Source organism: Lonchura striata, chromosome 3, assembly GCF_050655825.1.
Source record: "Lonchura striata isolate lonStrDom1 chromosome 3, ASM5065582v1, whole genome shotgun sequence".
Lineage (NCBI taxonomy): Eukaryota > Metazoa > Chordata > Aves > Passeriformes > Estrildidae > Lonchura > Lonchura striata.
In genome coordinates this window covers 64,704,242-64,715,018 of record NC_140705.1, presented here as the reverse complement: position 1 = coordinate 64,715,018, position 10,777 = coordinate 64,704,242, and the positions used below count along the sequence as shown (strand labels likewise).

The following is a 10,777-nucleotide window of genomic DNA, read 5'->3' as shown; positions in this document are numbered from 1 at the left end:
CAGTCATTGTGCTACATTTTCTCTTTTGTTGAACTCATAATGTTATCAATTTTATTCAAAACAAACACTTACATGTATTCATGCACAAAAGTGAATATGTTTCTGAAGGAAATATTAAAGGAGGCTGGAAGTTTATTATACTTTCTTCTTTTTGTAGCTAACATAGGAGGGAATGTTTACCAAAGAAATGCTTTATAAATAATTCAAAATGAGAATTAGTATCAAAAGATAGAGAGTTGAATAACACATAAAAAGGGGATTATTTTCTGGATTACTCTGACCCTCACCCTTCAGTGGAGTTGCTAAAAATTAGAATACTGCAATCTTTGGAGAAGTTGGAATAAGATATTCTGTATTTTTACAGACTGTGTCTTTCTACTTGGTTAACCCAAATTAATCTGCCCTTCATTAGCAGATTCTAATTTGGCGTAAATACTTAATATGGGAAGCCTTAAAAACTCTTACTTTTTGGTTTTGGGTTTAGATCGCGTTTTGAAAGACTTATGTGTAAGAGAATTGAGACAAGATGAAAAAGCTAAAAAGTACATAGTAGTACAGATTGTACATAGGAGATCAGACACTAAGTTCTCCCAAGACTCAAGCCATTTGTTTGCAAAACTAAAAGGGAGAATGTGTTGCATTTTCCCATTTTGAAGATAGGGTTCGTAGGTAATGACACTCCAGTGAGCCAAACCACAGAAAATGTAAATGTTTACATGTTTGTAGCACACTACTGTGAGTGACAACCTTAGTTGTCACCGTCAAAGGCAACCTTAATGCCCAGCTCACCTTCCTTTTGATAGGATCATGCCCCTTGCTGCTCTCCAAACTCCTCTTTTTCAGTGGGAAATAACTGGCAAAGTTCCAAAATGAAGAAGAAAAAATCCATAGACCTCTAAAATAGAACAGGCAACCATCAGAGCCCCTCTGCTACTGTTTAAAATTAATATTTCTCTCAGAGAGGAGATAAGAGTTACAGCTTATCAACCCAGGGATAACTTAAAAGTCTTTCCTTTCTTTGATCTTAACAAGAACCCATTTATGCTTCTGTGCATCAGCAGTAAATTTCCAGGAAGATCCATAGGTACTGACTGATGTTTGAAATCCAAAGTTCACCTGCATTGCTAAGTGTCACTGCAGAAAATATACTAAACTTATGGAAACACTGCTTGGATACATCAGTTGGTTGATGGAGGTATGTTATAATACTGATTTGTAATCCATAACAGAAATGTTTCCAGTGCTGTGTGGTATCAGCAATGTCAGTAGTCCTCAAAAATGTAAGGAGTTTTTTCTCATCAGTTGCACAAGTTTGAATCATTACCTTGTGTAGTAGGTCTTAAATTTGAACTGAGAATTTATCTCAAGATACACTGCAAAAGGTATGCAGTGGTATGAAGCATGCTGGGTTTTTTAAATCTATTTCGTTTTATATAGCATAAAACAATGAATAAAGTGAATATTAAAAAAATAGAAAGAGAAAAAGGAAAAAATTCCAAACAAAAAACAAGTGGTGGGTGGGTGGGGGGACAGAACCCCAAAATAACTAAAATCAATCACATCCCAGAAGATTTAGCAGTTTATCAGAAGAATTTTTAAGGAAAATGGGTATGTGCCTGAGAAGGTATGGAACTGTCCTCTCATGAATGTATGAGAATCCCTGTTTCAGAGCAAAAAGGAATTTTCAGAGCAAAGCAACTGTGTCATGTAGGTTATCATGATTTCTTGACTTCATTGCAGTGATTTGTATCAGTGACAAATTGATTCCAGACAGGAGACATGCATGGTTATTGTGCCCTAAGGTTGTTACAAGAGTCAAGTTAATTATTAAAGAATCTGAGTTTAACTGATAGTTGAGCATTCCAAATGTCATGCAAAATATTTGTGGATAAATTTGTTCATCTGATAATTGGGCTCATCTGATAATTGGGTTTTACAAGCATAACTAAGGCCAAATTCTCCAGCATTATCTCCAAAATAGCAGTACATTTTACATTTGTTAGCCATGCTTTGCCAAAAAAAAAAAAAAAATGAACAAACATAAAAAGGATAAAAATTTGTTGGGAAGATTTTCTTTTTGGTTTTCTTGTTTGAATTAACTTAGAGCATTAACAGTGGCTCTTCATTTCTTTTTATATAAGTATTTTACTTCTTGGTATAACCTTACTATACCTGCTCAGTTTTGAACCTAATAAAAATAACAGATATAAAAGTCTGGAAAAACAACTTACAAGCTGTTCTTCAACTTTTTTTTATTGTAGCATTGCATAAAACTGCCTTTGTATAGAAGGCAAAGCCTTCCTAAAGGCCTCTGGGAATCTTCTGTCATGGTCCAGTAGAGGAGTAATCAGAGGTCTGAAAGTGATTAAACAGACAAACCTAGCTAAAGGAGAAAGAAAGGTTCTTGAGTAATTTTTGCTTCTCTGAAAGGGAAAAAAAAAGGCCTAAGAAACACAAAATTAATGTTAAGTTATACAGTGGAAAGAAAATCTAGCCACACTGTAAAGAATGCAATTAAATGCCTGAGTATGCTCCAAGATTATTATTATTATTACCATTCAAGCTGATAATACAAGAACTCCTGCTCACCAACGGTCCCATTCACCTCAATATTATATTTTTCTTATCTCTAGGCCAAGAAGGACAAAGACTTCCAAAAACATACATGATAACAAGGTCACAGGACAATCAGTGACAAGTGGGATAATCATTAGCTTGCAAAATTGGATTTGAAGAAGAAATGAGCTGAAATTACCATAGAAATCACAAATCCTTCTGTATCACCTCTTCTGTTTTATTCACTGAAAACCAGAAATTAAGTTTTTCAATTTCTTTAGTACAATCAGATTTTAAAAATTCTTGCAGTAATCACCCAGGTTATGAGGACAAGACAATTCTGTACCTGTCTGAGAAAGAAAAAGATTAGAAAGTCTACAAGCAAGCATTATCCTACAATGATTTGCTGCTTCCAGTTGTGACATAATGTATTGACCTGGATATCTAGTAAACTATCTAATTTAAAATATATGTATTCTCTAATGCAAAAAGTCAGAAAAAATACTGCAGATGAAGTGTATAAAACAGATAATTTATTTCTTCACTATTCAGTAAATTAATTTAACAAGAAAACATTCCTATTGCTTTAAAAATTAAGGCATCCTTTAGTCTGAAGATGTATAAAGCATTTTGATAATGATTTCATATGTATGTATTTATATCCAACAATACATTTAAACTACTTGAGGTGTATGAATAATTCTTAGAGGAAGGAAAAAAAGTCAAAAAATAAAGGTCCTTGAGTTGAATGTAACCAGAAATACACAATAGTGGACCACACTGTAGGTATAGAAACAAATCAAGTGGAGAAGGGGTATTTAATGCAGATATCATGACAAATGTCTCTGCTGCAAGGATATCTTGAACTGTTTTTTTAAAGGATGATTTTCTGAAAGAAAGAACCTGGTTGGGTGCTAGCCTTGTTAATGAATATGTGATTAGAAAGTCACAGAGAAAACAAGCAAGAATCAAAATTAGGACTTTGGAAAGTCAGAAAGTCAGTTCAAGCAGAATGAACAGTAACTTAAATGCATTTTCCCCAATCATAGTAGCATAGAAAAAATACAGTTCTGACAATTAAATACTTTGTGTTTTCAGACGCATTTCATCCTGTTTGGAGGAATGTACATGTGTAAAATACAAAAGCAACTGCCAAGAGAATTGTGCTATGACTTTCCTGCTGGGCTGCAGAACTATCCTGTCAGCCACCAGAGCAAGCTGAGCTGAGCTTCTCATGAGTGGATTGGTAAGAAATCACTGTCAGTCTCACAGGTAAAACTTCCTTCTCAATGATTTTAAGAAAGAGCAATTAAATTGCCTGAGGACATTAGTGAGTGGGACATAAGAAATATAAAGTTGTAAGAACACTGCTTTTCTCCTTTAGCCATAGAATTCAGGTTTAAGCCAACTAAAGTCCAACTCCAAGGTCTACCCAAGGCTAAAATGAATGGCAAGCAAGTACTAAGAACTAACCAGCACCATGAGATATTGATGTTTCAGTAGGTCTTTGTGCAGTCATATTGACCATGGTATCCAATAGAAAAGGCAATAGTCAATCTGATCCAGGTTATTTAGAGCTGTACTCACCATATCCCTGCGTTGTACTGATCACCACTGAGAGCTGCCTGTGTCATAGATTTTATTAAGGGACACTCAAACTCTGTTCTGCTCACCAGACAGCAAAATGTAACCTACAAATGCAGTTCATGTCAATGTGTAAGGCGCTGCAAACCATCACCTCACTCTGAGTGTCAGGTAAGAGTGAACTGACACCCCTTCTGTGTCCCTTGGTTTCATAAAACCCCTGGGAGGCCTAAGACCTTCAGAGCTGCCCATTGTCCCACAACATGTGCTGACAAATATTTTAATATTTAAGTACTCCCAGTGTGAACTGTGGTTTCTGGAGATGTGTATCTGGAGTAAAGTGCTGTGATACTTAAGTCAAATATTGTGCGTTATGTTGCAGTAATAGAACTTGCAGCTGTTTGCAAACAGATGCAGTTATTGTCCTTACTTTAAATGTGGGAAGTGATTGTCTCATCATCACCCAGAAGAGTAACAGAGAGACTAGAATGCTTTTCTCTTGATCTCAAACTACTAAGTGTAATTTTAAAAACATGCTGCCCCTGAGTGATATGGAGTTTTTTATAATTCTTCCTGCACAGATACCTGCATACCCAAGGGCAGAATGTCACTGTTATATTTTAGGCATAGCATATTCACTACTCTGTGTATGGGTAGGTTGTGTAGAGCTAGTCAGGACTTTTATAAAATAAATTTCAGGAAGACCCAGTTTCTTGTTGCAAAAAAAATCTTCTGTCCAAATCTGTTTTGACAAATCTTTCAGTGGCAATAGACTTCAGAATTTGATAAAGATGGGATTCTAGAGGTCTAAATCCTATGAATATCCTGTCTCTCTAAAGAGAGTCCTGCATCTCAGAGAGAAGCATAAAAACTACTTGGTTTTGCTCTGTGCTTTTTCTGGTTTAATGAAGCACAGCAAAATGTTCCTGTTTCATTATTATGCCAGACTTTAAAAAAATTCCAACATTGTCTTAATGGTCAGAACATAATGGAATCAATATCACATTCATTTGAAAAGCCTTAATTTGCATAGTCCTCACTGTTAATATGATGGAATTACATGATCTCTTTAACTTCTTGGGCAGATCAGAGCTGTTGTGGGTTGTGCTGATTCTGAGGAAGTGCAGTGTTAGCTTGTAGGTCCTAGGAGAGACGCCACTTAGGAATATATATTATATTGAGATATTTTTGTAGAGATTTGAGTCCTGCAACATTTCAGTACTGCAACATTTTAATGTTTGATGTTTTATGAATGTTCTGATTGCCATTCTGTCAAGGTAATTATGAGATGCCTTGGGCTAGAGGAAAGGCTTAACCCTATGATTGAAGAGCTGCAATAACGTCATTAAAATTAAAGATATTTAGTCATGGGTTTTGAGGCAAAAAAATATAATTATCATATCATAACTTGAGCAGATAAAAAGAAAAAAGAAAAAAAATTAAACTAGGAGGGAAGTCTAGGTGTTTCAATTTTAAGGTGTCAGGAAACTTATTGATGCATTACATGTTTTGCAGCCCTCTGGGTGGGAAGCCATTCAGCCAGATGCATATTTCTGATCCTTAAAAGCTCTTGGTGCAGTCTACATGTCCTTTATTCTCTCTGTCTATACTGAGATCAGCACAGGTACCTGTCTCAAGCCATTTGCTAAAACTGGATTTCTGAGTCATGCCACATGGCTGCCCTTGTTCCGACGAAGCAGAGGGAAAACATGACGTTATAGTCTATGGAGAAGGCATTGGCCTCATCAGAGCCATTAACTCTCTTTACACACATTGCATCTCCTTACAGCATCCCTCTTGAGACAGAACCAATCTAAGCCCAGCAGGGCCGGCTTGCTGTGGGGTGAGGCCAAGGCTGAGGCACAGTGACAGCTGGGGCATTGTATGGGACACAGGAGACCTACTTGGACACCTTTGAAGGACTGGGAACATCAGGGCACAGTCAGACCTGGCAGAAGTTGAATCTATGTTGTATTCATGTTCTGGACCCCAGCATGCCTTATGTGCTGGTCCTCACTGAGATTTCCTGTGGTGAAGAAGCACCTCCTTATCACAAGGCTCGAACCCAGACATGGATCAATCAATGTGTCATAGCACGGCACGTGGGATGATCCCGTAAGCCCACCAGCTGCTCAGCCATGGAGGATCTCTACCAGCATCTGGGCTGCTGTGAGAGGGGACAGCATCCACAGCTGCCTCTCTGGCAGAACCCTGCAGAAAGGAGACTGGCCTAAGATTCCAATGGGTGTGCAAGGGAGGGAGAAGAGAAGAGGAGAAGCTGAACAAAAGTATTTGAGATCTTTAAAATGTAATTTTGTAAAGATCTTAATGACTTCAATGAGCTTATCTCAATTATTAGGAAAGCTTATTTCAAAAAGAGAGCCCTGGGGGCCGTAAAGCAGGTGTTCACATTTACTGTAGTTTTTATAAAAGAAATCATTGTAGTTTAATGCCTCTGATTGGATCAGATGTAGGAGTTATTACCCCCACTTTGAATATAGTTCTAATGTCAAAGAACTCTTCGTTTATATGAAAAACAGTCAGGTGTTAGACAGAAAATTAAGTGCTGGGAATTGGAGTAGAAAAAGAATATTTCAAATAATCCAGGTTTTCACAGATAAAGCAACTCCATTTATTGCAAAATAAATCTTTCTAATAGTAGCAAAGTAATTTATTCATAAACAAGTTCACAGGATCACTTTTTCATCATCTTCATAGGTCAGTCTAGTGCTTGCTTTGAATTCCTTGGGGCAGTTTTAATTTTCAATGCAGAGAGTCGTTACCACACCAGCCATGCAGTGGACGGCTAAATCCTGTATATTGAGGAGAATCAGCTAAACTGGAGGAGGAGTTTTCCCATTGATTTTTATAATCTGAGTGTAAGATGTGCAATAAAATTACTTTTACTTAATCTTTCTCTTTCAATATGGGTGCTCCCTTGGCTTCAGTAATTAAATTGCTGAAGAAAATCTAATTACAAATTTAAAATTAACTAGATTAAAATTGTGGCAACATACAGGTGAGTTCCTCATCATTTCAGTTACACCTGTTTGGTAATAAATATTAATGAGTTTTCAGCTTAGGAGAGACAAAAGCCTGTAGAATAGTTTTTTTCACTTATTAGTAAATGTCGGTTCTGCAGCACCACAGAGTTTTGTAAAACCAAAACAGCATGTAGAATCACGGCTTCTGTGGTAGGAGAGTATTTTATATAGATAACATTTTTAATGTGAAGATAGTTTTACATATTTGGGCACTAATTATTTGAGAGACAAAGCCTTAAACCATTCCTACTACAGACAATGGAAAGAGCCTCATCTGGCTCCTGTAGACCCAGCACAGAGTACATGCATTGGCAGAGCCCTGACCTTAAGGGAAATGGCAAAATCTCACCTGATGAAATGAAGATCTCTCCTGAGCCATCCAGGAGTGCTTCTGCTGGAGCAATGTTGGTACACCAAGGCAACTGACAGTACACTCTCTCTTTTGACATTTAATATTATTTTTTTCCCTAGCTCCAATCCCAGGAAAGCCAATTACTGGGCACCATAAGAAATCTAAATTACTGGGTAACTTTATGTCCCTCACCATTAATAAGGCTCACTCTGGTTTTTCATGAGCTAAGACAAATTGGAAAAACACCCCCAGAGGGAAGATATTGTGCCAGGGAAAAACATGTCCCAGTGGCACCAGGAGACTTACACCAGCTTGTGTAAGCTTTCCCACATATAAATTAGAATAGGTAGTCTATCCTCAGTGCTTTTCTCCATTTGCTATTCTTATATGTGAACAATATTGCTTCTGGGCTCTGTGAAATAGCAAAGTGAAATCAGGTGCGTCTTAGTCAAAGTGACACAGACATCTTATCACACAAACAACAGTAGCCTGGGGTATCACACATATGTGTCACAAAAAAAACCCTGAAATGGAAAGCAAAATTAGCTTTTTTTTTTTTTTAATGAAGACTATTGTTTCACCCACAGAAAAAAATTATTAACCAGAAAATGCTAACAAGTGTTAGCAAAATATTTTCCAGTACTTTAGTATAAAAAGTATGGAATTTCATAACCCGTAGAAATAATCTTTCAGAAATCAAACATTTCTACATTTTGATTCAAAATAGTTATAAATTAATTTGGTTTTGAGATAATATCTACAAAGTTTATCCCTGATGATTTTTGCTTGGTAAAATTAGACAAATAGACTTGTGATCAAAATTCCTTATGCATCTTTATTCAATTTGGATCAGGAATACTATAGAAAAGTAATCTTTTCACAATTGAATTATTTTCTAAAAGAAGTCCAAAAGTACAGAATCATATAAAAGTTTTCTTTTTTTAGAGTTTAGAGTAACAAATTTCACTTAAAAATTGTTTTAGGTCTGTAAGGAAATCCATTCTCATTTCATCTGAGTCATTTTAGGCAGAGATGTCTAAAGGTAAGTAGGTCATTTTGACTTTAAAGGGTCTCTGGGAACAGTTTATGTATCAGTAGGGCCCAGAAGGGAAGGTGTCATCACTGGTGTATGCCTCTTACTTGTATCTGCAATTATACAAGATGCCTTTCATCCCCAATGTACCATTATGGTGTTCCATTAAGGAACCATGTGTAACACAGCTGGACAGATTTGTTACCGGTCAAGGGCTGCTTGTGAGAAAGGTGCATACCTGTGTTTTGGCATATTATGATAAATAATGAGTTCAATTTTCTTGGAATCTTGCAGCAATTATGATGATCAGGACCTCATGAACTGATAAATATCCTCAACAGCGCTGCATGGTGACCTTTGTATAACTAGCCAAGAAAATGCAATCATATGCCACCTTTTAGGTAGGGCTGGTGGGGCGTGAGTAGCAGTGGCAATCCCTGAGTGGGTCACCGTGCTTCTTCCCACTTCCCTGTTTTCCTCATCTTCCACACTTCTTGTGGCAAGAACCTGACATACAGTCCTCTCAGACTCTGAGGCTCTTCCTGGTTTTCCCTCTGTTTTTAAATTACTCTGAATGGCAGCTTCTTCCACCCAGCCCTGTGGACTGGGCTGGCTACCGTATGCCTTAAAGAGAATTTTCTTACCTGCAGTAGTAACAGTCAGGAGGCAGAGGACAGCAAGAAAACTCAGTGCTGACCTGTTGAAAACATGAGCCACAGCGTGTCCCTCACTTCATAGGTCGGGGTGGAGCGACAAGAAATGAATGGCTGTGGTCAGCCAGGGACCACTCAAGGCAAAGTGAGCAGGGCTGCATGGAGGGGGGTAATTTATACTTTTCATTCACTGTCTTTTTCACAGATGGAAGTTACTGAAACCTTTTTCATCATATTTTTACCTATACATCAGCTTAAGGGATGCAGGTATAATTATCTGTGAGCAGTTTGACATGTGCCTTGCCAGCTTACATAGGAACTCTGTGAAGGAGAAGCAAGAACAAATTTTTCTCATAGTTATTAACCACTGCACCCATCTACTTTTTTACCTCATTTCTATGCCAGTTTTCTCCCTAAAGATCCAATTAATTGATTCATCTCTAATAAATCCACAAGGTGACCTGTAGCTACAGGACAGCTTATTTACCTGAGAGTGAAGGCTATCTGAAAAATAAGGTTCCTTATCAGAAACTGGGGATGAGATGAAGAAGATACGATACTGGGAAAAAACCCCAATTAACATACTTCAGGCAACAGACCTTACAATTAAAGTTCTAGGTGCTATAAATACCCACTTGTTTGGAAAGTTTCTTTGAAATTTCACTAACAAAGCCCAACTGTGTTGAAAGTATGCTGACCTATTTGCTTCAGCTTTGGTTCACATAGTAAGTCCCATGATGAGTTTCAGTCTTCAGGCTAAACACTTTCTCATTTATTGTCTTTTGTTTTACCAGCTGGACTTCCACATTCACAAGTACGTGACATGCAAGTAATTAATGGCACTGTAAGTATTCAGAAACCACTTTCTGAACCTATTGTCCTGTACAAGGTCATAAGAAGTGTCTAAAAATAATTTATTATATTTTTTTTTGCAAAGAAAGAGTTGTACTTTGGTATTTGAAGTCTCAGGCTTTTTATTCTGTTTTTAGCCTGGGAAAGTGTCTTCCTAGCAAATGGAAGCTGTAATACTCAATCTGAAGATTTAAGAGCTAAATTGAAAAATATGAAGTAAAATCCTCATAAAAAAATCTCACTATAGATGTTATGGTTATAGACCTAACTGCAGTTCTTCTGTCCACAGGGTCTGATACCTTGAACTGCATGCACTGCCGTGGAAGACAGCACATTCAGTAACTGAATGGAGAAAGCCTCTTCTTCCCTGCTACAGGGGAAAAGGAGCACTATTTTAAAGGCTTCAAAAAAACTTGTGAATGATTTTAAGGCAAGTAGAGCTCCCAACAAATGCACCATGTGTTTTGTCAGTGACTCAACCAAGAGTTGAGCAGAGCAGAGGCTCAGTGTGTGGTCTCTCCTGTACCCTTCACTATGAAGTGCCAGCTCTCACCAGGAGGGGAGCAGAAGGTGCCTCCAGGTGAGTGTCAGGACATGGGATTTATTCCTCTGCACTGCTTGGAGCTGTTACAAGTATCAGTCACTTAAGTTCCCAGCTCACCTGCCTTTTGGGAGCAGGCAGCCCTCCTGGCACCCATAGAGC

The 10,777-nt window shown here is 37.6% G+C and overlaps 1 long non-coding RNA gene across 1 annotated transcript; it reads left to right on the top strand.

Annotated features, from left to right (window-relative positions):
* The first annotated feature begins 3,698 nt into the window (after positions 1 to 3,698).
* LOC110483307 (uncharacterized) lies at positions 3,699 to 10,474 on the top strand. The gene is made up of 3 exons (XR_014953807.1): positions 3,699 to 3,802; positions 10,017 to 10,066; positions 10,364 to 10,474. It is a non-coding gene; the product is annotated as an uncharacterized LOC110483307 (long non-coding RNA).
* Positions 10,475 to 10,777: the final 303 nt, after the last annotated feature.